This window comes from Lissotriton helveticus, chromosome 11, assembly GCF_964261635.1.
Source record: "Lissotriton helveticus chromosome 11, aLisHel1.1, whole genome shotgun sequence".
Classification (NCBI taxonomy): Eukaryota; Metazoa; Chordata; class Amphibia; order Caudata; family Salamandridae; genus Lissotriton; species Lissotriton helveticus.
In genome coordinates this window covers 271886308-271913844 of record NC_136072.1, presented here as the reverse complement: position 1 = coordinate 271913844, position 27537 = coordinate 271886308, and the positions used below count along the sequence as shown (strand labels likewise).

At 42.5% G+C, this 27537-nt stretch overlaps 1 long non-coding RNA gene across 1 annotated transcript in view; it reads right to left on the bottom strand.

Moving 5' to 3' along the window:
* LOC144792958 (uncharacterized) overlaps positions 1-26988 on the bottom strand; it is a 251239-nt gene extending 224251 nt beyond the window's left edge. Inside the window, exon 1 of the long non-coding RNA XR_013602643.1 lies at positions 26951-26988. This is a non-coding gene — a long non-coding RNA (uncharacterized LOC144792958). The remainder of the gene's footprint in view (positions 1-26950) is intronic.
* Between the last annotated feature and the right edge of the window lie 549 nt (positions 26989-27537).

The following is a 27537-nucleotide window of genomic DNA, read 5'->3' as shown; positions in this document are numbered from 1 at the left end:
TGCAGTCTATCTCCAGCACAGGGCTCAACAGGGTCCCGCAGGAGAGTAAAGCTCAAGCGTCCTGCACGGGCGCCATCTTGCCTCTCCCCATCGTATATTATAACTATCTATGTCTTTGTGTTCAATAGCTGTCATTTTGTCTTTCGCGATAGCTGATGTGTACATGTATAAGCTATGTATAGCTGTTTCACCTATATCTTTGTTTGCTACATCTTGTTTTCTATATTGACTTGTAAAGCGCTCTGATACACGCAAGGTTCTTGTTCGCGCTATATCAAACCCTCAAAATAAATAAATTAAAAAAGTAATACAAGCAGTCAGTGGCTACCATCCGCTTGTCGGCCTTATGTCCTGCATTTTCTGGCCCATGCTGCCTCCTAGTGGATATATGTGTCACCAACAGCCCTCTGACTCGTGTTCTAGAAGCAGTCTCTCGTAATCTGGGCTCTGCTGTACCCCGATGTTCATATGTATTAATTAGACTCGTGCCTTAAGTGCTTGCATCTTTCATGGACCTGTGCTTACTCACTATCGTACTGTAAGTAACCAGTAAATAGCTTAGAAGGCTACTCGTTTGATCCGCTTAGGAACAGTTAAGCTAGCTGTATGGTCTTAAATAAATGCCATTTATATTTTAATAAAAAATGATAAATAAGTTTATAAATTCAAAATCAGCTGTTAAAATATTTTAAGTAAAAATGGAAAGGACCAGTGTGAGCGGTGGGAGAGGTGTATGGAAACTTAAGGAAGGGATTGGAAGGGACATGTTTTCGTAGCTCTCCCTAGTGAGTACTACTAGGGCTGCGAGCTTGCTTGCTGGAATTTTACCCTTCTCCTGCCAGCGCTCGCATCATAGCGCGGGGACACGCCGTTGTGCGTCACCAAGCGCTTTACAAGACCCCCTATTATTAAAAGACCCCCAATGGCGTAGCTACACCTTTTCAAGAAAAAGTCCCTCTTGTCTATCCTATATATATGTATACGCTTGTCATTAGTCTTTTTCCTCTCACGGGGAGGGGTTGCTGGCGATTCCTCTATTCGCCACCCAGCGACGGCCGCAAGTAGGAGCGGCTGCCCCCAAAACTTGTGATGCCCAGGATAGGCCGCCCCAGCCCCCATTGCAACACCACAGGACCACACCCCAACAATAAGACAATTAAAATTCACAATATTTTCCTGTAAGGTTACAAAGCCCTACAAGCGTAAAAAAAGACTCAAATATACTTCATCTCAGCCTTGAAGTAAGTGAAGCACCACACATAGTTGACTGCAACATTCTTACATTCTTTTATAGAAAAGAATGGAGGCAGGGAATTAAAATGACACCCCCTGGGAACTAATGTTGAATACATTACATATATTATTTATATTTACTATAGTAATACACATATACCTATTCATTTTTTGAAAATTTTAAAAGAAATGTAAATTACACAAATACATTTTAAACGTGAATTTTTTAAATGACTGTTAACATGTTAATTTAAATGAATGTATTACTTTAATATATTCGAATTATTTTATTATTTAATACATATTTAATTTGATGAGCAAAGTTTTAGTTTATTATTTCCAGATTAAAAATACATATTTTATATTATTTTACATTTAAATCATGCATTAAAATATTGATATCAAATTTTTTAAAGATGTATTAACTGTAATAATTTTCCCAGTACTTTTCCAGAGGAAGCTCTCTACCAACAGATGAAAAGTTATTAGTAGTAACTTTACACTTATATCTTCTGTTGTAGAATGCTCCACCCTCTAATTTGAGGGGGTAAAGACAAGGAAGTGTACACCTAGGTGTAAATCCCATTTCATGCGGAAATCCCATTTCAGAAGCGGTGAATGGAAAAAAAAGCGGAAAGTTACACCTAGGTGTAGAAGTAAATTTACATGGGAGTAAATACACACATGTATATTTACCTTTTTGATTTGGACCCCATGAATCTTGGCATGGGCAAAGCAGACTACTTATTCCATTACCTTTTTTCTCATTGTGGACACAAACTGATGGAAGTGGTCTAACGTATTAATGAATAAATAAAAACATAAATACAAGCTGTGTCTGTTTGAGTATGAATATGTAAACAAAACTCGGAGACAGGGGGTTCCAAGATTGCGGGCTGAAGACGCCACGGAGAAGCAGCTCGGCCGGAGGCTCCTTGCCCTGCATCCCGCATCAAAGTTAAAGGGATGTTTGTTGCTAAACGTTTAGTGCAGTTAAAGTACTAAAGCTGAAGATACGGAGAAAAGTGAGATACCAAGATACCAAGAAACAAAGATACGAAGCTTCGAAAAGAAGGGGAGCTTACCCACTGCCTAACCCCACTGGGCTGCTTCGGCGACTACCGGGCTCACGCGGCAGATGCTGCGATTCTTTTGCTTTCGGCTGGGGCGGCTGCTGTTGACAGCTCGGTTCCAGATTCCGCGGCTGCTTGGCGGGTCGGGGCTCGGCTGGTCTGGTCTGTGGCTGCTGTCGAGTCTGTCGCGGGTTCCTGCTGAGGCACGGGTGCCGTTGCTCGCCCCTGTAGGGTCTTGGTTGGCGGCTCAAGCAGACATGGTGCCAAAGAACGTGCCCAGGGTTACTCGGGCTGGTAAGAATGCCGCCTTGGAAACGGCAACGATGACGGCGGCTAAGACCATTACTGCCCCTACCTTACCTACACTGGTAACACCGTCTGGAAAAGCTGAACAACAACTAGTGGGGAAGCAATTGCTTCGCCCCCCGCTATTTGTGATGTCAGAAACTCCGGCTGTTCAGAGCGGGTCGAGCGGGCCGAGCAATGGAGACAATGCTGCATCTATTAAGCACAAAGGCAACCATGTAGCTGCCTCTATGGAGCTAGCGGGGCCACAAGAGGCTGACGCTGATAATTTGCTTCAGGGTGCTGATAGCAACTCTAAAATTCCTCATTTAATGGATAAAAGGCCTGTAATATCGAGACAACAGCCCGGAGAAAATAACCTGAGGGATATGAATACTAACGGAACTGACCTAAGAACCCAGAGAGAAACTCTGATATTTCAGAGATGGAAGGGGCCCTGGTTAAGGTAATCGGTCCAGTGCCAGAGCGGGGGCTCCTCCAGGTGACGTACTTAAATCCTGCAACTCCCTCTGAGCTATCAAACCAAGGGGGTCACTCTACTTTTACCTCTACCTCTTCTCCTGCTGGTCAAGAGTCTCATAAACTTACCACAATTGGGCCACATGATAAAATGGCACTTAGGGGTGAGGATGATTTACCAAGCGATTTCCCAACAGCTATCGGGGATGAGGATGAGGACGGTTCCAATGAGGACTATGAGGAGCTCTTTGACGAGGACCTGATTAGTTCCTCTGCAGATACAGCTAAATTTTTAATTGGTAGAAGAGAGAAGGCCAAAGCAAAAGCAAAAAATAAAACCCAAAGAGGGAAAAATCTTAATGCAACCAATTTTCCGGCCTTAATCTCGGCTTCAGCCCCTCGGAGGAACCCTCTTACGGCAAAAGCCCTCTCAGGAAATGGATTTAGGCAAAGGGGCTAGTGAAAAACATGGCTATGCATCTGTCAGGAACCAGCGCAACGGACCTTGACTCTTCTAAAGACTGTTCTTGATCACTTGGGGGTATTTCTAATAATATATCTCCATTGCCTTTATCTGAGACATCTCTAGTACACTCGGGCTTAAATTCGATTCTGTCTAAAGAGACAATGTCTTTAACTGAGCCTAGTAACACTATAACAAATACTGTTCCTAGCCCTGCCTCAATAATCCCCCCAGCCTCATCTGCATCCAATGTAATCGACTTATCAGTGCAAGTTGCTCCCGGAGAAAAATAAGCTGTTATTTCACCTTTTGATGTTATTTTATAGACCCTAACGAATCACCGACAAGAGGCGCAAGAATACTTTTTGCAGTTGAGGGACGATAACAGCAAGCTACAAAATTCTTTGCAAGAGATAACTAATAAGCTGGGGGGGGATTACACAGGAGATTGAGGATTTACAGCTAAGGGTGGTTGGTATAGAAGAAGGGGCAGCCCGTACAGAGACCACGGTGAACCAACATGATGCACAGATCATGAACCTTCAGCTGAAACTTGAAGATATTGAGAATCGCCAAAGGCGATTAAACCTGAGGCTCTTTGGTATACCTCAAGGAGCAGAAGTGTCGGACTCTAGGGCCTATGTCATTAAATTGTTCCAGAAGACATTCCCAGACTTATCTGATTGGGACTGGGACTCACAACTCCAAAGAGTCCATAGATTGCCTTTAACCCAAAGGAATAAGGAAAGCAAATGTCCCCGTCCTTTCCTCATCTACTTTGGGAACTTTTTATTAAGGCAGGCAGTCTCATTGAAAGCACAACCTAATTCTCCAGTTGTAATAGAGAATGTCTCCTTTTTTGTACGGTCCGATCTTAGCAAGGCAACGATGGACAGACGGTGTAAGCTTCGTAAACTCATAGACCCATTTAAATCTCTGGGGGGGCAAGTGTTCCTACAGGAACCTGCCCGCCTTAAAGTGATTAAGGGTGGTCATACGTACTTCTTTACAGATGAGAGGGAAGCCAAGATTGCGCTCTCTAAATTAACCTAGCATTTTGTAGGGTATATTAGAAATGTATTGAGCATCTTTTTTATATCCTCTGATGCTAGGCCAGGTATATTTCTGTTTCTTCTCTCGATTTATCTGTGTAGAGGGGAATCGATATTTAGTATCTACCTCAAAAGGGTCTGATATGTCTCCTCTCATCTTTTGAATTTTGTTTTTTTCTACTCCCATTCTTGAGTGCTTTTCTTCTTATAGGATTTATTAAAACTGCAACAGTTATCTCTTTTTTTTTTTTTTACTTGTTTTCTCTTTTTTTAGCTATGTAAGGACGCAGGGTGAGCCCCGTGCTGCTCCTCTGCACGGCTGACTATACAGCGGCAGTGGAACATAGAGGGGTGTTCCCCCCTGAGGGATAAGTGGGAGGGGGGTGGGCAAACAGGCGGGTGGTTTTGCGAGTAGGGTAACATTTTTTAAACTAACAACACGAGAATGAGACCTGTTAAAATTGCTAGGAGGGAGATAGTTATTTCTTTTTTGCAGCAGAATGGTAAAGTTAACATATTTTTGAAATGTTTCGGTTGAGATGTTTAGCCTGGAACGTTGCGAGCCTTAATAGAAAGAATAAGAGACGACTCGTACAAGAGGAGCTAAAAATGTATAATCCACATCTAGTCTTACTATCGGAGACTCATATTGCTTACAAAGACAGAAAGCTACTGGGGCAACTTGGTTATGATGTAATAACCTGTTCAACACTAAGTGCTTCAATCAGAGGGGTAGCTATTCTTAAAGACAAGCAACTTAGAGTAGAAATTTCTAAAACCGCCCTAGACAAGGGGGGAAGATGGGCCATAGTGCAATTGGCTGTTGAAAATTGTAAATATGTATTTTGTGTTGTTTATGGACCAAAATTAGATGATTCTTTTATATTTGACCGGTTAAATATGGAATTATTGGATTGGGAAGGGGAACTTGTCATCATGGGAGACCTTAATTGTATAATGGATTATGATCTGGATACTACCAGGCGTGGTGCTTTTCATCGAATGCGTAAATCACGCGCCGCTATCTTAGAAATAGGGCGTATTCATAACATTAGGGATATTTGGCGAAGTATTTATCCCAACACAGCCGGATATACATACTTCTCTGCGCCCCATAAATTATGCTCATGCATAGATATGGCCTAGGCCACAGACAGGATATTGAATACTAGCTCTATTGAAATATGTCCACGGGTCACTTCAGATCATAACCCCATTCTCCTTGTTTTTAACACACCACAAAAATATCAGAGCCCTAGGCTCTTTTCTTTTCCTAGGTATTTATTATCAGATACAGAGTTTGTCTCACAACTTAAGATACATCTTACAGAATTTATTGAAATAAATCTCGATTCTACCTCATCTATCATAGTCTGGGATGCCTCCAAGGCCAGTATAAAAGGGTTCACACAACAATTTGCTGTAAGACAGAACTTGGAGCGTCGAAAAACAACTAAAACCATGATCACTAATATTCTATCATTAGAGAATCAACTGGCTGGCGCTTTACATCAAGGCTCCCCAAATGCTGTTGAACTGGGTTTAAATTTAGTGAATCTGAAATCCGCCATGAAAACAATATTTAGAGAAAAAAGCAGTGCTAAATTACAAAAATATCAAGTTTCCCAATATGAGAGCGGCGATAAAATCGGGAAAATTCTGGCTTATAAAGTTGCAGACGATAAAGCTAATACTCTGATTAAAACTTTAATAGGTCCTAATAATGTCATCTATGATCAGCCGGCACAGATATTGGAGCAATTTGTTGATTTTGATACAACTTTATATACTCCTGAAAACCACCCTAGCTCGGTTAATATACAAGACTATTTGGATAGTAATATTTAAAAAAATGGAGGAATAGTAGGTCTAGACCAACTGTCTGATAACATCAATATGACAGAGATTAGGCTTGCTATTTTTACCTTACCATCGGGTAAAGCCGCAGGGGAGGACACTGTACCAATGGAAATATATAAAATTTGCATTGATGAGCTACTACCCCTCTTCTGTCAGGTAATTAGGTTTATTGGCGAGAGCGGAAAGGCCCGAGCTCTTGGAACATTGCTGAGATGATTTTTTCTTTTTAAAAGGGCAAACCTGCTGATGAGTGTGGGTCATATAGACCCATTTCACTCATTAACACCGATGCTAAAGTATTTGCCAAAATTTTGGCTACACGATAGGCTCCATTTATCCCGAAATTAGTGAATCCACAACAACATGGATTTGTCATCGGCAGGGATACTACAGCCCATATAAATATGGCCATAACTTCCTTTGGTATAGCTGAGACCGGCTCCACCCCACTCGGTATGATATTGTTGGATGCTGAGAAAGCTTTCGACCTAGTGGGGTGGGTTATCTCTAGTCAGTAATGACAGCCTTTGGTTTTATTGGCCAATTCGTAAGATGGATACGAGCTATATATGACAACCCTACTGTGAGAATTAGTTATGCAGGTATGATGTCTTCCACCTTTACAATATCCCGGGGCACTCGACAAGGGTGGCCGTTGTCACCCTTGTTGTTTGCGATCTCAATGGAACCATTTCTCTATGCCCTACAGACACAGTCTCGAATAATTCCTTTCAAATTTGGCCCTCACTCTCTAAAAATCACAGCGTATGCCGATGACATCGCCATCTATTCCACAGATGTGGTGGAGGCTTTGCAGGGGATATCTGCTGAAGCCAATACATTTGGGGCTGTGTCTGGATACAAATTAAACATTAATAAAACTCAAATAATAGCGAACTATAAACCAGTGACATTTTACAAGGGATCTGTAGGGCAGCCACTTAGTTGGGTGTTAAAATCTCATCTAAAATAAGTGAGGTAATTACATTTAATTATGATGCTCTACTAAAAGAAATTTCCCTCTTATTAAAAAAATGGCATAAGCTCCCCATGAATATTATAGGCCGGATTAATTTAATTAAAATGAAGGTACTTCCCAAATTTCTTTATTTATTCCGGTCCATTCTGCTATGTCTTAATTATTCTTTTTTTAAGAGGCTCGATGGGATACTTAGTAGTTTTATTTGGGGATATCGGAAAGCGCGCCGGTCGATAGCGCTACTTAAGCGTTCTCTAGATAAAGGTGGGCTTAATTTCTCCGATTTTAAATTATATTTTTTGGCAACTTTTTTTGGTCGTCTCCGTAGTTTATTTAATCTGGATAACTAATTCTATTTTCACATATTTATGTTTGATTCTGACTCTAATATGCTCTTATTGAGAGTAAATGACCCCAATTACTTTAAAAGGGTGAAATTCAAGACCGCCAGAGATACAGTTAAGATTTGGTTTATGATTTTGGCAATGTGTAAAACCTCTTTTTTTCACCCTAAACTTTTATTATGGGGTAATCCGGGACTTCCCGGAATCTTTAATGATGGTATGGCCGATATGTGGTTTGCTGCTGGGATGAAAACTCTAGGGGATTTATATGGTATCCACGTTTTTTGGATTTTGAGACACTTAAAATCTTATATAAGTTGACGGAAGCTATGAGATTTAAATATATAAAAATTCATGATTACTTTATACGTAAGATGAAGGTTCGGGAAATCGAGGATTCAGATATATGGAACTGTTTTTACTTACTTAAGAATAAATCTTTAATTAGTGAAGGTTATAAATGCCTTAACTCTTATAAAATTAGTGACTGTCAGAAACTTGTGGAGAAATGGAGTATAAAGTTGGGCTTTAATATATCCGCTAATAAGATTTCTGCTTCTCTATGTATTATCAATAATCTAGTACAAACCTCAAGTTTAAGACTACAGCAATTTAAGACCACATGTTTTTATACCATACACCAGAAAGGATTTCCAAATGGTCTATGAATAACCTTTTAAGCGAACGGGTAAAGTGTCCCAAATGTGACCTCGTGGTGGCAGACTTGGAGCACATGTTATTTTCCTGTCCATCTCTGACTGAGTTTTGGTCAGACCTGGACAAGATTTTGAAACAAAAACTTGTCAGATCACCCTCTCTCACAGCATCATCAGTACTATTAGATATACACAGACAGCGAAGGCTGCACTCAGACTAAGTCAAGTAACGTGGTATCGGTAAAGTCCAGAGATCTTCTGTTTTTAAACCCACGGCCCCTGTCGTAGAAATCTACAGACTCCAAGCTGGAACGGCCAAAACATATGGAGCCGAATTATGGGGCCACCAAAGTATATCTAACCTCATCAGGGTAGAACACGGTTTCATGCGAAACTCTCTGGGCCTACCAGTAAGCACACCGCTTATCCCCCTACGCTTAGATCTGGGGCTAGAACCGATAGAGGATCTAGTAGCAGCAAGGCCTATCCTTTATTGGAAGAGGCTCTGGTCAGTGCCAGAATTGGCTTCCTACAGAGAGGAATTTGCAGAGGTTTGGTCCCTTTTAAAAAGTAAGAACATCCCGTGGCTTTTACATATTAGGGCACTCTGTAATAGGATCGGCCTACCAGTGTTGTGGGAGAATCCTGAAGCAAGTTGTCCGGGGTCAAGTAAAAAACAGATTGTGCAACTTCTGAGGCACCAAAGTGTGGCTGCTCTACAGAGATCGACTGCTGTGGGAAGAATGACGGTAGAGTTCCTCCAAATTTAGGGGCCGATTATGATTGCGTTTTTCCCGCATCCTCCGGGCCGACGGAAGCCACCGCCGGCCCGGAGGATGCGGAAAAACCGCTGCGGAGCCTCCAAAGACCCACCGCCAAATTAGGATAGCTGGTGGGTCTGGAATTCCGTCCGCAGCTTTTCCGCCGCGGTCGCCTTCCGACCGCGGCGGAAAAGCTCTAACATGGCTGGCGGTGTCTATCAGACACCGCCAGCCATATTAGGATGGTGGTGAATACATGCTTTTCCGCCGTGGAAAAGCATACAGACTTTCACTTCGGGGGCCCGTTGCGGGCCCCCTGGGGGAAAGGGGGGTGGGGGGTGCACATGGGGGGTACCTATGGTACCCCCCTGCATTTGCATGCACAAAGTGGCAGGCACTGCGCAGTGCCTGCTGCTTTGTGCATGCAAATGCGATGCATGCATTTTTAACATTGCGGCGGGTGCAGCTTGAAGCTGCATCCGCCGCAATGTTAAAGATAGAGGATGTGACCGCCACCCTGGTGGTCACATCCTAATCTTGTCGGAGGGAACGCCGCAGCCCATGCGCACGTTCCCTCCTCCTCAGGGGTCGCGGACGGACTCAAGTCCTTCCGCGATCCTAATCGGCCCCAAAGTCTGAATCAAGAATGGAGGAATTCCTGGATGGAATTTCTCCTCCACTTGCAAGGAAACTTTACATCCAGTTCTGGCAGGGTTCCCACCCATTGAGGGTATTTACCTCTAAATGGGCGAACACAGAACATATTACGTGCCCTGCATGCAACTACAAGCAAGAAGATGCACGCCACGTTTTGTTTTTCTGCCCCGTTTACCTAGAAATAAGGAAATGCTGGTTGATTCCATTATGTAGGAACCTAGGATTTAGGCACTGTGTTCAAGCGTGTAGGGTTTTAAGGTATGATACCCAAGCCCCTATTGTCTTCGCAGTATCACGTTTTTTAATCGGAATGTGGCATAGGCGGCAACGTTTTGTATAATCAATTGCATGATCATGTATTTCATATTTCAACTTTGATAACTACTCAGTTTAATCCTTTTTTTTAAACTTGTATGATTGCATTGTTATTTATTGTTTTATCTTACTGTGCCACTTGTATGTATTTTATCTGCACTCTTATGGTCTTCGACCGAAATAAAGTTATCATTGATTGATTGATATACATACAGTTACTATTCCGCAGAAAGATCTAGTAAAAATGTTATTGTCATGTGCTAAATTGACTGTCGCCCGAGTTTGGATATCTCCGAAATCGCCCCATGTCATGGAATGGTGGTCTTTGGTTAAAGAAATGTACACTATGGAGTCTGCTTTAGCCAAAATAAGAGGAGTGCGATCATTAATGAAACTTGATAAAATTTGGGGGACCTTTATTTAAATCATTTAGTAATATCATGAACTAATTGGGTAAACACCCTTTTTTCCTCTGTCGAATTTTTATTGGATTTATAATTGAATGTTTTGTTTTATCTTGCAACGTTCTATGTTGCCATCAGTACCTATATGTAAATTCAATAATCTTTATTTCGTTGCAATAGCATCATAAAAGATAAACAAAATACATGATATTTATACACAATTCATAAAAAACGTGGCCACATTATCATCAACAAGTGTACAAAAAGGTACAATTCAAAAAGTGCTAGTGCATGACCGAATACTATCCCTGAGCCTTCACAGCTAAGTCACGGGAGTGGGCTTAGAACATACATCAATAAATATAGTTAAAAAGAGGTTTAAAATATTTACACAATTAAAAAAGCATTAAACTAGTTTATAACAGCCAGACACTTAAAATGGCAGTGACAGTTTTTGTCTAATGAATTTTACTGCCAGGAGGAATCTACTGATACCAAACACTATAACTTGACTAGTGTCCGTAATTAATATTCTTCCTGCTTCCTTGTGTGAAATTATTCCAATATTACGGCACAATGACACTATCCATTTTCTTCTAGTTTCTACATAGCTTGGACAGAAACACAAAATATGAAAAATGTCTTCTCTTACATTATTTGTGCATAAGGTACATTTATCATTACTAATGTTCCCCCATTTTGACTCGGTTTCCCGAGTTCTTAGTATACCGTACCTATACTTTAAGTACAAGGTTTTTGCTAATGGTGGCTGAATCTCATCAAGAAACATTTCAAACTGGGCTACATTTTTCAACAATAAAAAATGTTCAGTTAAGGGGCCATGTGCTCCAACGTATACAGCATCATGGCTCACAAAAGCCCAAAAAGAGAGTTTAACTATTTTCTATGAGGACACAGTCAATGATTCCGGCTGGCTCCAAAAGTGGGATAAACCCAATTTTATTAACCAGCTTTTAACGTGTTTAAACCAAAGAATCTTATTACTCGTGTCTAGTTTCAAAACTTCAACCAATCCATTTTTATATTCAGTTAGCTCTGGGGTAATCCACAACCTGACCCATAACAATAGTGGTCTTAATATTGCATGAAGGTCGGTGCGTCGTATATTCATGTCAAGGAGTAGGGGTAATAATGGAGTGTTACTAGGAATCTTTAATAATCCCCGTAAAAACTTATTCTCCAAGGTTTCAAATGTCTTTCTACATACGGGTCCCCAAAGTTCTGCCCCATACAGAACCGCTGACTGGACCTTGCATTTAAAGAGTTCTAACGCTGGGGTAACTGATTTGTTTACACAGTTGTTATGCCTTTTCAGTATTGGTAAACAATTTTGTTTAAACACAATTTTTGATTTTTCTAATTGGGGTTTCCAATTTAAGGATGAATCCAATAACACCCCCAAATAAGTGAAACTTAGTTCATAATCAAGTTTTTCTCCATTCAATGTTAAGTTTTTCCTGAAACTTTTATGAGGGTTAAGTGCCATATATTTAGTCTTTTTTACATTAATTTCTAACCCTTTTGTGATACAATACTGCTGGAACCTATCTAGTAGGATCTGTAGGCCCCGAGGGGTTTGAGAAATGAGAATCGTGTCATCCGCGAAGAGGAGGGACGGAACTCGTTCCCCCCCCAAGCGCGGAGAGTCATTGTCACAATTCTCCATATAAACTGCAATATCGTTGACATAAAGGGAGAAAAGTGTAGGTGCCAGCACGCACCCTTGGCGTACTCCCCTCTTAATAGGGATTTCATCTGTAAGTTCACCATTGGGGCCCCATCTTACCCTGGCATAATTGTTCTGGTGTAACCTAGTCACTAATTTCAATAATTCATCTGGGAACCCCTGGTTTTTCAGTGTATTCCACAATGAATCACGGGGGATAAGGTCAAATGCTGCTCGTAAATCTACAAAGGTAACATATAAATTACCTCTGCGGATGATGACATATTTCCAGTACAAGCAGCATAGCCTTAATACCTGGTCGATGGTCCCAGTCCTTTCCCTAAACCCTGCCTGGTACTTGGATAAAATCAGGTTTTCCTCCAACCACGTGTTTACGCGGTTTAGGATATGTCTGGCATAAATTTTCTGCGTTATATCTAAAAGACTAATGGGGCGATAGTTCGCTGGATCCCCTCTATCCCCCTTTTTAAAAATGGTGATGATTTCAGCCCCATCCCATGTATCAGGGATTTGGTCACCCGCTGCGATGACATTAAACAAATGATTTAAATAAGGTGCCCAGATCTCCATATTATGTTTATAAAGATCTCCAGGGATCTTATCGAGACCCGGGGCCTTCCCTTGCTTCACAGAAGCAATTGCTGTTTCAGTCTCTTGTATATCAAAGATTACCAATGAGTTTTCAACATCCTCTATCTGGCTTACTATTTCATTTGGGTTTACCATAAGCTTTTCCTCTGTAATTTGGGCTGCATATAATGATGTAAAATGATCAACCCATATAGCTTCATTTAGGAAAGCCTCCCTAGAGCCTTTGTCTGGCTTATTCCCTTTGGCTACTAACTCCCAGAACTGCCTGCTATCTTTAGCTTTTGCAGCTGATAGCATACTAGACCACAGATCCTCGTCCCAGGATGATTTTGCGGTGGCTAATGTTTTATTGTAAATTTTCCTTTTTGCTTTAAGATCTACAGAGCTTTTAGTTTTTACCGCATTGATCAGGTCGGTCTTGGCTACTCGGCATTCCTTGTTGAACCAGGGTTTGCCTACTGGTTTTATATTCGCCGACCCGTTCCCTTTCCTAGGTTTTTTAGTAATAAGATCAATCAATTTTTTACAAAAGGCTTTGTGTAGTCCAATAAATTCGCCAGGTTTACATTCATCCATATTATAGGACTCAAATGAGTTCACAAATGTGGTATAAATGTTAGCCAACAGATCTTTTCTTTCAAGAATATACGCCCATTTAACGGCCCTTCGATTATTACTTAGTACAACATTGTCACAGATTAATGGTACTTCTAGGCTATGCGTACCCTCAGTGACACCAGATTCTTTCAGGATACTAGACAGAAAACTCATTTCCAACGGGAAGTGATCGCTCTCAAAACGTTCTCTAACCTTTAAGTCATTTGTATATGGCCACAGATTAAAAGAAACAGAAACATAATCTATCTTGCTACTACAATTCCCCCTACTAAAGGTAAATGCTCTCGGGGAGTCTGATGGCATGCGCCCATTACAAGCTCTTAGACCATAGCCTGTGAACAGCCCCGAAATCTAATATGGTCCCATGAACAGATCCATTTTTCAGGCCTGGTATCCCATTGGCAACGTCCTCATCCTCATACAGTTTAACCATCCCCACAATTGGCTCAAAATTGCAATTTAGGTCACCACATAAAATGATACTTTCAGCATGGTCTAAGGTGTCCATAAACATTTCCAATTTCTCTATACATGGAGATTCCCTATTAGCGGGACAAGGTCTATTGTACACATTTATGAGATTAATTACCCTCTTGTCACTTGTAGTTAATTTCAATCCAAGTATGTCTAAGGAATCGGTATTTAACATTTTTACCCCCACATCAATAGTTATACTGATCCATATTACCAACCCTCCCGAGGCTCGCCCTCTTACTGAGGGGACGGCCGCCACTTGGTAGGTTCTATATCCTATTCTATGGACCTGATCCGTGGCCCATGTTTCCTGTAGCACACAGATATCGAATGAATTAATATAACTATTCCAGTCAGGATCACACATTTTTGTACCAACACCAGCGATGTTCCAAGAGACTAAATTTAACAATGAGGGTCTCTCTTTTGAACAAAGTGTACTAGATTTAACAGTGGGAGGTAGATTGTTATCAATAGTGGTACAGATGTTTGAATACCTATCCACAGATGACCCACTGTTATCGCTATCTCCTTCATTTGGATCACGCGATCTTGTGCGTATTTCATGGTCACACCCTGCCATATTATTGCTATTACTAAATTTTTAACAGCCAATCTCCTGGTGGTTAGGTGGTGTATTCACCTCCCCACTCTCCTTAGGAGGTATAACGTTAGGTATGTGGGTTACATTATTTAAAGAAGAAGATTCCTCTGATCTAGTGGTCAATGTTAATGCCTGTAGTCAATCAACTGACTCAAGGCAATCAAATTGATTATAGGAGAGGAAGTTAAAGGGGTGTTGGGTTTGTCCTAACCAGCCTCCTCCTTGGTGTCTCCTTCCACGGTGTCTTACCGTGGTCCACCCATCAATTCTAGAATGAAAGTGACCGGGTGGGTAAAAATGTGTTAATTTAAATGGATGTATGGTGGTGGCTGGGTCTGGATTAGGATACTTCCAATTGCAAATATAATTGACTATTCTTGGGTTGTCAAAATTGATAACTATGTTATCCCCTTGTATGTCTTTCGTCATGAGGCCCACCCATGATACTCGCCTAATACTCAATATATTACCCCTCAAGCCAGGGGGCAACGGCCTATTGGTATTTAGCCATTGGGTCACCCTTTTCCAGAGGTAGGATGTACTTTCCAACTCCTGCTCACCTAGCTCAGGCACTCCAGTCAAGATAGCCACAAATGGGAAAACCTCCGGGGGAAGATTAAGTACATCCTTGACCTGGTCTTTACTAGGCCTATTTGCTACCCCCTTACTACCTGTAATGTTCGGTGTACTTTGCTTTTGGGATTGGTTATTAGGTACATCACAAGATATCGTAGGGTCGCCCACATTTGGTTTGGGTACTACTTTTTCCTTTTGCACAAGTATAGCATCTGAGGTGTTTACAGGAATAGCTGTTATCAATGTTGGTTGCGGATTAATACTGGACTTGCTCAATTGGATATCTATTCTCTCCTTTATGTCCCTCTCTATGCGTTTTAAAGATACCTCTATTTTACTCAGTCACTCCTCTAATGGGTGGAGCATGTGTCGTAGTGCTTCAAGTATAGCTATAGAAGCAGAATCCCCCCCTTCTGCACCAATCCCTGTTAAAATCTTGTTTATGTCAGCAGCCCCTTCCAGGCTAGTATTAGGTGACACAGGATGCTTAGGACCCTTCTTCCTCTTACCACTGGTATTGTTTACAGGCCCTTGTTTATTCTTTGGAATAGCCCCTGCGTTCATCCCTTTCTGCTGCCTGGTATTATATACTTTAGCTTGCTCAACGGGTACCGGTGCAGCACGAACATTAGGTAAATTGTTTGGTGATTGTAAAATAGAATCGGGGACAGTTAGAGTACTACTCTCTGTAACATTCAATATATCATTATTAATAGTTATATCCACGTCAGTTCCATTACTTTGAGGACCATTAGACTTTCGTACTATTTCAAGTCTGTCTGTACCAATGGGTGTTTTAGCATGTGCCAATGGCCCAAGAGAAGATCTTCTCGCCATATCCAATTCCTGCGAAACCCTCCTTTCCATAATATTTTTGCTTTCATCCACCACACAGTTCATTCTTTTGATAAATTGGTCCATAGCTCCCGTAAAAGCAACAGTGTCACTCTTCCCTTTACTTTCCTTTGGTGGCATACCAATGGTAGAGAGGTTGTTATAAGCAAGAAATAATTTAAAAACTGATTAAATTCAATTAGTACTCACGAAATAAAGTATAACATGGACAAGGGGAGTGGCCCAACCAACCACTGCTGACCACTGAGGGCCACAGAGGGCCCGCCCTTTGCCCGGGCTTAGCCCCGGGCGCTCCCGCGCGCGACTCGCGGGGCGAGAGGGGGTGTCAGGCTTTTACTGGCGCCTACGGGCGCTCCGCACGCGTCACGGGCGCGCCGCCGCCCAAGAGGTTGCTGGGGAGTGTGGTCCGTTGTTGGCGACCGCCTCCTGCAGCCTCCCGGCGTGTTGCACCTCGGCCGTTTCCCTCACGGCACTGCCCGATGGCAGAAGGACAGGTAAGATTCTCGGTGTTCCCCCTCTGGGCTCCCGGGGGGTCAGGCGTTTACTGGCGCCTCCGGGCGCTCCGCACGCGTCACGGGCGCGCCGCCACCCAAGAGGTTGTTGGGGAGTGTGGTCCGTTGTTGGCGACCGCCTCCTGCAGCCTCCCGGCGTGTTGCACCTCGGCCGTTTCCCTCACGGCACTGCCCGCTGGCAGAAGGACAGGTAAGATTCTCGGTGTTCCCCCTCTGGGCTCCCGGGGGGTCAGGCTTTTACTGGCGCCTCCGGGCGCTCCGCACGCATCACGGGCGCGCCGCCGCCCAAGAGGTTGCTGGGGAGTGTGGTCCGTTGTTGGCGACCGCCTCCTGCAGCCTCCCGGCGTGTTGCACCTCGGCCGTTTCCCTCACGGCACTGCCCGCTGGCAGAAGGACAGGTAAGATTCTTCTTCAGCCCACTACTTCTATCTGTTGGCTCATACCTACACTGGAGGATCCGATTCTAGTAACCCTCATAAAATGAGATGAGGTGTCTAGCGGATACCAGTCTTAAAATTCATAAAGACCCAGATGACGAAGTTCCGCCAATGGGTGGGCTGATGGGCATTTTTCTCCACTGTTTCTACTGTCTTCACTTTTCTCTTGAGGCATTGTGTGTTCTTTAGGTAATATGTTCGGTTCAGTTCTGTACAGGCACTACTATTGAGTGTTTAGTATAGGTTCTTGAAAGACCCTTGGTATCCTTCGTGTGTGTGGTAATTGTTCAGTTGGGGGACAGGATACGAGTTGGTCTATAAACACCCTTTCCCCTTAGACCCTCCTCAAGTTCGTTTTCAAGAGAAAATATTGCACTTTGGAAATGTTCAGTAACCCCCAAAATAAATACTGCAGGAGTGTGGCAAGGCCTGCTCAATTTTATAATCTATAAACCCCTTCCTTGCCCCTCAGTGCGTGACAATTTTCAAGATCCTTATCCTTCCTGGGAGCTCGCACAAACTAGAATTCAAACCACCCCTGATGAACAGTACCAGGATTCATCCTGTATTTGTTCATGGAGTGAAATGGCATAGTGGGCTAACAATTATCTGTAGGGTGAATGCATACATGCACAGATATTTAAGTAACAATTTCCACAGACACTTTGATGGAGCAGACATCTAGATATCAGATTAGGTAACACACTATCACCTCTCTTAACTTAATAGTGCAGTGTGCTCTGTTTTCATGCAAAACGCAGATCCACCAAATTCCACTCCTACATCAGGGCAGATCCAATTCTATGGGCAACTCTAAACATCTTGATGAGTTAGAGCCCCACTCGTTCCTAGTGAACTGTATGGGAAGGGGTTTTTAATAGGTCTATCATGCCCACAGGTTAAGCTATCTCTCTACAAATTAAGTATCATAGGACCATTTGGAATCTAGTTTTCTTCTACTCCTTTCTTATATTTGAAGCACGTACGCGCTGGTTATCCACCTATAAGACCTTCTCACTATCACTTGTAGGGGTCTCATTCTTTTTTACAATGCTGTTGAAGTCTAAAAATGTGCATTGAAATTAAATTTATATCTAAAAACACACTCACCTTTGATCAAAGTCTAAATGCTTCTGCACCATTCAGGCTGATATTCTTGCACATTCTTTTGAGTTTATTGAAACCAAGTAAATACAGCGACAATATAACAAAACAATTTAGTACATAGATTAATAATAAAGTACATATTAAAAAATATGAAGCAGAATGGTTACAATATATATCGCCACTTGAACTGGGGGGGGACTAACCTGCCACGCTTGCTCCCACACCTTCGCTGGGGCCCTGACGCTGTGTGTTCTTCCCCGCCGCCGCTGCCAGGTACACCGCACGGCCGCTGTGGGGGAAGACTACAGCTCCCAGCGTGCTCAGGGGCCAGAACCGCCCACTTCCTGTCGGAGCGCGCCCGGAGGCGCTTAAACATCAGCTGCTCACTCCGCGTCGCGGACGCGGGCGGCGCCGGGCGGGCCGTCTGTGGCCGTCAGAGGGCCGGAGGAGGCTGGGCCACATCCCTAACATCTTCTGCCACACATGGGTAAGCGCAAGAAAGCGTCGAACATGGAGGAGGGTGGAAAAATGCTAAGGTCCCAAGACACTCTAAATCCATCATGACCTATCTTTCCTTGGCAGTGGGGGCTCTGACGAAGCAGATTGCAAATGCTGAGTACGAACTGGGCCTGTCAATCCCCTCTCCGACAGTTAGTACTCCATCTACCCCTACGGACTTGGGTGACATTGTACCCACGGATAATCCTCCGTTACCCCTGGACCCAGTGGTGACAATTGTTAATCCCCCACCCCTATGCCCGCAGCTAAGGCATTCATCCCCAATTTGCCAGCTAGACACACAAAGCAGAGCCACCAGCCAATCGCCCAACCAGCAAGGCGAGTGATGGAGAATAACGTCAACACTGCGAGCACATCTAGCTTACCAATTGACCACATGGGAGACAAACTGGAGGCACTCTTTGTCGCAAGGATTGAACCCTTACTTGTTGGGATTGCGAAGGACATTGTGGACAAACTAAATACCTGCCTAGAAGGTCTGCTACAGAAATGCGCCCTAATTAACAGACTCGTTAACACCCATTCCCCTTGCTTAGACACACGTGATAGAGGGTTGTGCCCCGAGGGAGAGGGGGGCATGGAGGTGTCTGGTAAGGGGATAAGGGTACAGGCACCCTGTGCGGCGTCGCAAATTGAGATCAGAGGGAACAGCGCAGGGGCTACTAAAACACCACTTCTAGTCAAGGAGGCAATTTCCTCAAATATGGAGGCTCAGCCATGCCTGCAGTACCAGTTATGTACACCTGTCCTTAAGAAGGAAACCCCTAGTAAATATAAACTTAACCTACCACCTGAAGCAGCTCCATTAGTTGCTGTTTTCATAGGGGTACCCCCACTCAGGGAAGGCGAGGAGGAATCTACCCCGGATCTCATGGTTAAGGTTAACAGGTGGTGTTCAGGTACATGTTGCGGGGAGAACATCGCGGATAAGATCATCTACGCAAGGAGGGTGGGCTGGATTGGTAAACAGCAGAAAATTACCCAGGGGTACTGTGTGGTCATTAATTTTAGCGGGGCTAACCTGGCAGATAGACTCTTCTGGGATGGCTCCGCCATTTCATTAAGGGACCATTTGAGACCTGTCCCTTTGGGTTTCTTCTACCCACCCCCAGTCCGCACTATGCAAACTGTACGCCCCCTGGGGAGCAGGTTGGGTGGGAGGTTACCTCAGGCAGAGGGCAGCCCCCATGGACACACATCCTTACAAATCCCAGGGCGACCAACTACCATGTCAACTCGCCATTCCCGTGATCACCAGAGTGTCATCGAGGGTTGTGGGTTGGCCACGAATAACCGTTTCGACCCCCTGTCAGGTTTGGAGGAGATAGACTGACTAACAGTCAATCCACCTCTCCCGACAGAGGAGGGAGGCAACATAAATAATGATGAGTTAGGGATGTGTAAATTGCTTAGCTGGAACGTGGCAGGAGTTAGTTCCAAAAGAAATGACAGGGAGTGGATCAGATTTGTCTCCGGACATAACGTCATCGCACTCCAAGAAACATGGGACACCACCTCTAACTTCTGGCTGGACGGGTTCACTAGCTTTTTCGTGGCTGCAACCCCTAGTACTGCTGGTAGAGCTAGGGGAGGACTTTTAATTTTATTTTCTCTAGAACTTAAAGGGTCCCTTAGACAGATTAAAAACGCTTCCCCTAACATCCTTATTGTTGAAAGGGAAATTAGCCCCACTAGGAGGACATTATATATTAACTTTTATAATTCCTGGAATAGGGACACTGGAGACAATAATATCGCCAGCTTAGATTCTCTTTTAATTTCAGTCAGTCGTAACATACATATCAATTTTGAGTGCGTACTATTGGGCGATTTTAACATTCCCCCCTGCAAGCTCATGTGTGGTTCAAGTCACAAAGAGGGGGGAGAGGGACCTGAAGGACCTTACTTTGAGCATACTATACCAGGTGAGGAGCAGGAAGATCTCTTGACTAATTTTAATCTTTTTGAACCACTGTCTACAGAGGGGGGGGTCTAGAATAGCTACTTTTAAGGGGACTGACCCGGGAACAATCATCGACTACATATTTGTAACACCAGGTATTTTAAACGGGGTCAGCTCCTATCGCACAGTTCCCTCTCTCCACAGTGACCATAACCCTGTCATACTTGAGGTTGCCTGGGGAGATTTTATGGGGCCTATGCCGGGGCAAATAAAACCAGAACATATCTTACGTACAGCCGATCAGGGAAGAAGGCTTAAAGGGGCGAAGGTGGCCCCGGAAAATTTCTATGCGGAAGTTTTCCCGAAAATCGAGGCCCATGTGGCGACATGCCAAACCCAAATGCCTAAGACAGCGAAATCACAGGGGCCTTCCAAGCAATTTGTGGTCAGGTCTCGCGGGACTTATTGGTAAAAACTAGGAAGGGAGGTTGTAACAAGCAGCGCTGGTTTGACGCCACTTGTTCAAAAGCACATAAATCCTTAATGGCAGCCCTGAAGATCAAACCTAGGCCGAGGGCTGACATCGCCATATTGAGGAAGGAATACAAGCGAGCAGTCAAGACCAGACAGGATAATATCAAGCACGAAGCCTGGGAGAATCTTCTTTCCACTGCCGTCCTGCGGGACAGCAGGCAATTCTGGGACATAGTCAACCAGCCCTTCTTCTCTGATTCAGCTAATGTCGCCACGGATTGTGTTATCCCTGACGACAAATGGTTGGCGCATTTTAGAAAAGTGTATGAAGACAACGAGACGTACTGCCAAGTATGTCCCTGGCGGTCCCGGATGCACCCCCCATTTGTTTTAAGAGGGCAGAGGTCGAGAAATCTATTCTGGCCACCACCAAGAACAAGGCACCTGGCCCTGACGGGGTGCCAGCTGATTTCTACATACACTCACCCAAGCTATGGGCGGGAGTTCTGGCCAATGTTTTCACCGCCGTTAATGGCAACCCTCTACCAACCACCTGGGCAACTTCTACCATCGTCCCCATTTTCAAGAAGGGCCAGCGTGACGACCCCGGGTGCTACAGGCCCATATCCCTCTTGGACTCTGCAGTTAAGATCTTAGGCAGAGTCCTTCTGGTCAAGCTGAGGGATAGCGTTGAGAACTGTGGGGGGCTGGCCGACATTCAATATGGGTTTAGGGAGAGGAGAGGAACGGTAGAGCAATGCTCCAACTTACATCTGTTGATCTCGAAATACACGGTGGCCAAGGAGGGGTCTTTATTCCTAGCGTTTATGGACCTCTCCTCGGCCTTCGACTTGGTGAACAGGTCTAAGTTGTGGACCACTCTCCTGGGTATGGGGATAGATGAGGCACTGGTTAGGTATATGGCGTCACTTCACCAAGAGCTATTTGCTGCAGTGCGGGTTACCAATGAGGGAAGGTGCACGCCCCGTTTTAATTCCATGCGCGGGGTCAGGCAGGGTTGTATATTGGCCCCGCTGCTCTTCACTATTTACATTAATGGTTTGGGTGCCTACCTGGAAGACGTGGAGGGAGACGTTCCGCGTGCAGGAGCAGCTAAGATCCCCGCTCTCCTGTACGCGGACGACGCGGTGCTGATAGCTCACACTGGTGTCTGCCTTCAACGTCTCCTGGATGCTTTCGGCACATTTATGGGCCACCTAGATTTAAAAATTAATACTAATAAATCACACACAATGGTTGTTGGGCACAAAAGAAATAGGGGGATATCTAAAACCTTTGAATGCAAAGGTGAGGTTGTCACCAGAGTCCCGACTTTTCCCTATCTGGGGGTCCTTTTTGATCAAAGGGGCACTTGCGGACCCCAGGTTAGAGCTAAGAGGCTGGCGGTGACTAGATCATCAGCAGCCCTCATGGGATTTGCAAATAGGTTGGGTGCTAGGCCGATGTAAGCCCTTTTAAAAATTTATAATAGTAAATCTGTTGCACTGGCATTATATGGTTCACCCCTATGGGGTTATGTAAACCTTGAACCGATACAGAAGGCGAAAAAAGATTTTTACGCTCCCTTTTGTCTGTCCCACAGTCCACACCGACTTTTTCCATACATATGGAGGTGGGCCTAGATTTCGTCACTGATAGACTGAACATGGCACCCTTGATCTTTTGGCTAAAGACGTGGCTCAATGAAGAACTGTCCCTTAATCATAAGATCATGACTGATGTCATGTCTTTGGACCATTCCAAAAGGGTGCCATGGTTGGCCTACCTGATGAAGTCTTTTTCAGACCTGGAATGCCCGGAACTCTTCACATCCCGTCTGAATATCAAGAAACAGGATGTAGATACAATCAAGAAGCAGTTCGTGAGTAGGGCAAGAGTGGGGCGTGAGGAAAGGGAACTGCAGAAACCGGCAGTGAGGAAACTCTATCTGCTTGTAAATTCCATTGCACTAGCACCTTACCTTGGTTTTGTTACGAAGCCATTTCATAGGTTTCTCCTGACTAAATTTAGGTTTAATTTGTTACATTTTTATTTAGGTAACTTCAAAACTTGGGAAAAACCAGAATTAGCCCCTCCCTGTTGTTGTGATAATTTTTCTGTTCAAGATACCATGCATTTCGTTATGTTTTGTGGTTTCTTTATTGAGCCTAGGGAAAAATATCTATTGCCTGTTTTAAAGGAGGCTGCTCTGCTCTATCTTCAATCACTGAACGACATCCGTATTACATTTTGCATGGCAAATTTCTTGGTGGCGGCAGTTAGAACTAAAAAAATGCAACTTAGTAATGGGCCCCCCTAAATGAGTTTTATTATTTTTAAACTTTGTATAAAATGAATTAATTTGCTCTTTTCATATATAGCCCGGAACTGTACCCCATTGTATGCACTGATTTGTATGATATTGTAAATAGTCTTTATTTTTATATTAATGTTTTTATCTCTTTGTATGAATTTTAACTAAATCGAATAAAGATTCTCACTGACTGGTTACAATAAACATTATATGTAAGAGTTAAAGGAAGGAAAAGGGGGAGGGAAGTGGGGAAATAATACAATTTTCATTACATGAAAATTTGAAGAAAAATTGAGTTTGAAATTAACATTGTATGCAGGTAAATATCAATAGAGATACGATTATGTAATTACATAAGTATAAACATATTAAACATCGTTAGAATTAATAATAAGAAAAGACAACAAGTTATGAGCATGGTGGTTTATGAACCTCATCTGATGTGTTTACACTAGTAGCGGTAGAAGTATCTGGAGTAGCAAGTTTAGATAAATATGTAGTGATGGGAATCCACAATAAATCTCTTTTAATCGCCAGGGAAAAAGGAGTGATATAATTGGTGTCAAGTCTGTGATGATAGCATATGGTGTTCCACCAAGCTTTATAAGTGACTTTGTTTGCTTCTTTCCAATTGGAGGTTATTAAATGTAGCGCTATAGCTAGTAATAAATCTAACAATTTAAAGTGGGAAGGGGCTTGAGGCCAATAAGGGGATAGGGAACCTAGAAAAATATTAGATAGGGAAAAGGGAACACTAGTTTTAAAAATGTTGTTTATATGAGGCCAAATTAATTGCCAGAATTTATAGATATTAGGGCAATCAAATAACATGTGCTTTAAACCAGCATTTGGGTAGGAACAGGACCAGCAGTTAGATGATGTATCAGGGGAAAAAGATGCTAATGTTGCTGGGGAGTGTAATAAACGTTGATAAATAAAATAAAGAGATTGGGTAGTGTTAGCTGCCCTTGAGGTTTTATGAATCTATAACCATAACTTAACCCATATAGAAACAGACCAAGTTTGTGATAGATCTTTTTCTCATGCCAAGTCAGTCTTTGTTGTAAGCCTTTCTGAGGGTAACAATAAATGTTTGTAGATAGAAGATGGAGAAGGAGAAGAGTCTAATAAAGGAAATATTGTAGAACAAGTTATTGTAAGGGTAGGGAGAGATGGGAGCAATTTAAGATATTCTTGAAGGGCGGGGAGTAAAAGATCATATTGTTTTTTAAAGGAGTAAGAAAGTAGAAAATTAGATTGAAGATCAGTAAAGGCTAAAGGTTTATTTTCAAGTAGGAGTTGAGAAATCCATATCAGGCCTCTGGATCTCCACGATTTACAATAGAAAGCACGATTTATGACGCACAATAGTTTGTTATGCCAGATGGGTTGTTGAGATAACAAAGTAAAGGAAGAATAAGAGGATGGTAAGACGGCAGTTAAAAGTTTACGAGTGTGAGCAATAGTAGGAATGTAAAAAAGAAGTGCTAGTGGTAAATGCAAGAGTTTCTGGGGAGTCAAAGGAAGAAGGGATTTTTCGATGGACAACCATATCGGGGGATGCATAGGGGAGTCTGAAGAAAGCCATCGGGAGGCTTGTTTTAGAGAAAAGGCGTAATGATGAAATTTAAAGTTAGGAAATTTAAGTCCTCCAATAATTTTGTCCTTCTTAGGATAAGGCTATTCGAGAGGGTTTGTTTTTCCAAAGAAATTTAAATAAAAGTGAGTCTATTTTAAAAAAAATAATATCCTGGGATATGTACAGGTATCATGGAAAGAGAATATAAGATTAGGGGGGCAAGCATCATCTTAATTGAATCTAATCTACACTACCAAGAAAGAAAGAGGGGATGCCATCTGGTAATTGAGTCATTTAGTTTTTTGGTAATATAGTCGAAATTTTATTTGAGGGTTTCTGAGATAGTTGAGGAGAACACAGTCCTAAATATTTCAATGTAGATGGTTTGCCAGGAAAATCCTGTCTGAAAGAAATAGGGTTTAAGAGACATAACATTAAGGGGCAAAACTTCACATTTATCTCGATTGAGGTGATAACCCGATAATTGCGAAAAAGTATCAACTTGATGGAGAAAGCAAGGGAGAGAGGTATCTGAATTAGAACAGTTTAAAAGGATATCATCTGCATAAACAGACATTGTGACTTGATGGGAACCTAATTGAAAACCCGTGATTTGAGTGTCCTGTCTGATTTTAGTTAAGAAGGGTTCTAGTGCTTCTATAAACAATAAAGGGGATAAGGGACAGCCTTGACGAACTCCTCTAGAGAGAGAAAAGTAATCTGAAATGTTACCATTGGCAAAGATAGAAGCTTTGGGGCCAGAATATAATAACTAAATCAACGAGATTAATTTGGGAGGAAATCCTATCCATTTGAGAGCATGGAACATAAAATCCCATCCAATCCTATCAAATGCTTTTTCAGCATCTAGAGTTATAGCGGCAAGTAGATAATCTAGGGATAAGGCTTTGCTGAGAACAGTGAAGAAGACACTAGAGTTGTCAGAGGATAAACAACCCTTTACGAAACCAGATTGTTCTGGTCCAATGAGTACAGGTAATATGGGATCAATGTGTAGGGCAAGTATTTTTGCCAAAATCTTGTAGTCTGTATTAATTAGAGTACTGGGACGGTAATTTTTACATAAAGAGGGGTCTTTATTGTCTTTAGGGATTAAACAAATCATGGCTTCTTGAAAGGTCCCTTGGGATGATCCATTCACAATAAAGGAATTAAATAGGAGAAGAAGATTCGGAAGAAGAAGATTTGAAAAGTGTTCGTAAAATTCAATGGTGAAACCGTCAGGTCCAGGAGATTTACCTCGTCTTAGTACTGAAACGGCGTGAGAGATTTCTTTCAAAGTAATGTCCGTTTCTAGCGAATCAAAGTCAATATGATGAGAAAGGGGAGAGTTAACTGATTGGAAATAAGAGGATATATCAGACTGAAGTGGTTGTGTCTCAGGAGACAAATTCTTTTAGAATGTCTTCATCTTTAAAAACAGTATCTCCATTACAATTTTGTCTGGGAGGCTATTCTAGTTCTATCCCGGCATGTTTTTAAGTAATTAGCTAATAGTTTTCCCATCTTATTTTGTCCTCCATAATATCGGGCACTACTCTTTAGGAGATAAGAGACTGCAACTTCTGTGGATAATTTGGTAAAAGTAATCTTAGCAGAAATAAGATCTTTTAAAGAGGATTCTGTGAAGGAATGATAATAAGTATATTCTATTTTTTTTATTTTAGTGAGTAATTGAGTTGATTGTTTTTCAAAACTTTTTTTCTTTTGAGAGGCAAAATTGATTATGAAGCCTCTTGCAGTTGCTTTGAAACAATCCCAAATCATAGTTGGAGAAGATTCAGAAGTTGTATTAGTAGTGAAAAATTCCAAAGCAAAAGAACTAAATTGGCTAGAGAATTTAGGATCTGCAAGTAGGGAATAATTAAATCGCCATCTACTAGCGGATGGGGAAAAGGGAATTAGATCAAAATCAACAAAAACCGGGGCATGGTCTGAAATTAAAATAGAACCTATCTCCGAATGGAGGACATGTTAAGTTAGAGGTTTACTGAAAAAAAGATAATCAATACAGGATTGCGATTTAGGTGGGGGGGGGGGAATAGCTGTACTTTTGATGGTTTGGGTGACAATTCTTGCACATTCTAACGCCTTACCTAGTTGTTGAAGGAGGCGCTGATAGATTTAGTTCACCACAAGATTAGAGGTTAGTTCTCAGTAGAGTGCATATCCATTATTCTCTGCCAAGGAAAACATAGATTTATTGTTATATTTTCTGGTTTCACAAACAGTCCCAACACAGTTCATCTCTACTTTCAAATCCGTCCACAAAGCTGTAAGTTACGCAATTCAAAAAAAATAAAAATGAAAACAGTATTTCGGAATTTTCACTCAGTAAACAGTTAAGTTCTATAAACAGTAATTTTCACTCCATGTAGTGCATGTTTCAGATTATTATGTGTGATATAATTACAAACAAATAAATTACCATCCATGACATGAAATGTATTTAATGGTTGATTCATTTGTCTAAGGAAATGCCTCTTTTTGCATGATCAACTCCAAGTTTTTGGGCTGGTGCTGCTAGTTTTTCGACTCTGAAGGTGTTCTGAGTCCTGCCAAACAGACCTCAGTGCCAGTGCTCTGACCCTTAAAAAGATATATGTCTAACCCGCTCACCACCAATTGACATAAGCTAACATTCTTAGAAGTCCCTAGTTTATGGTACCAAGGGTACGCAGGG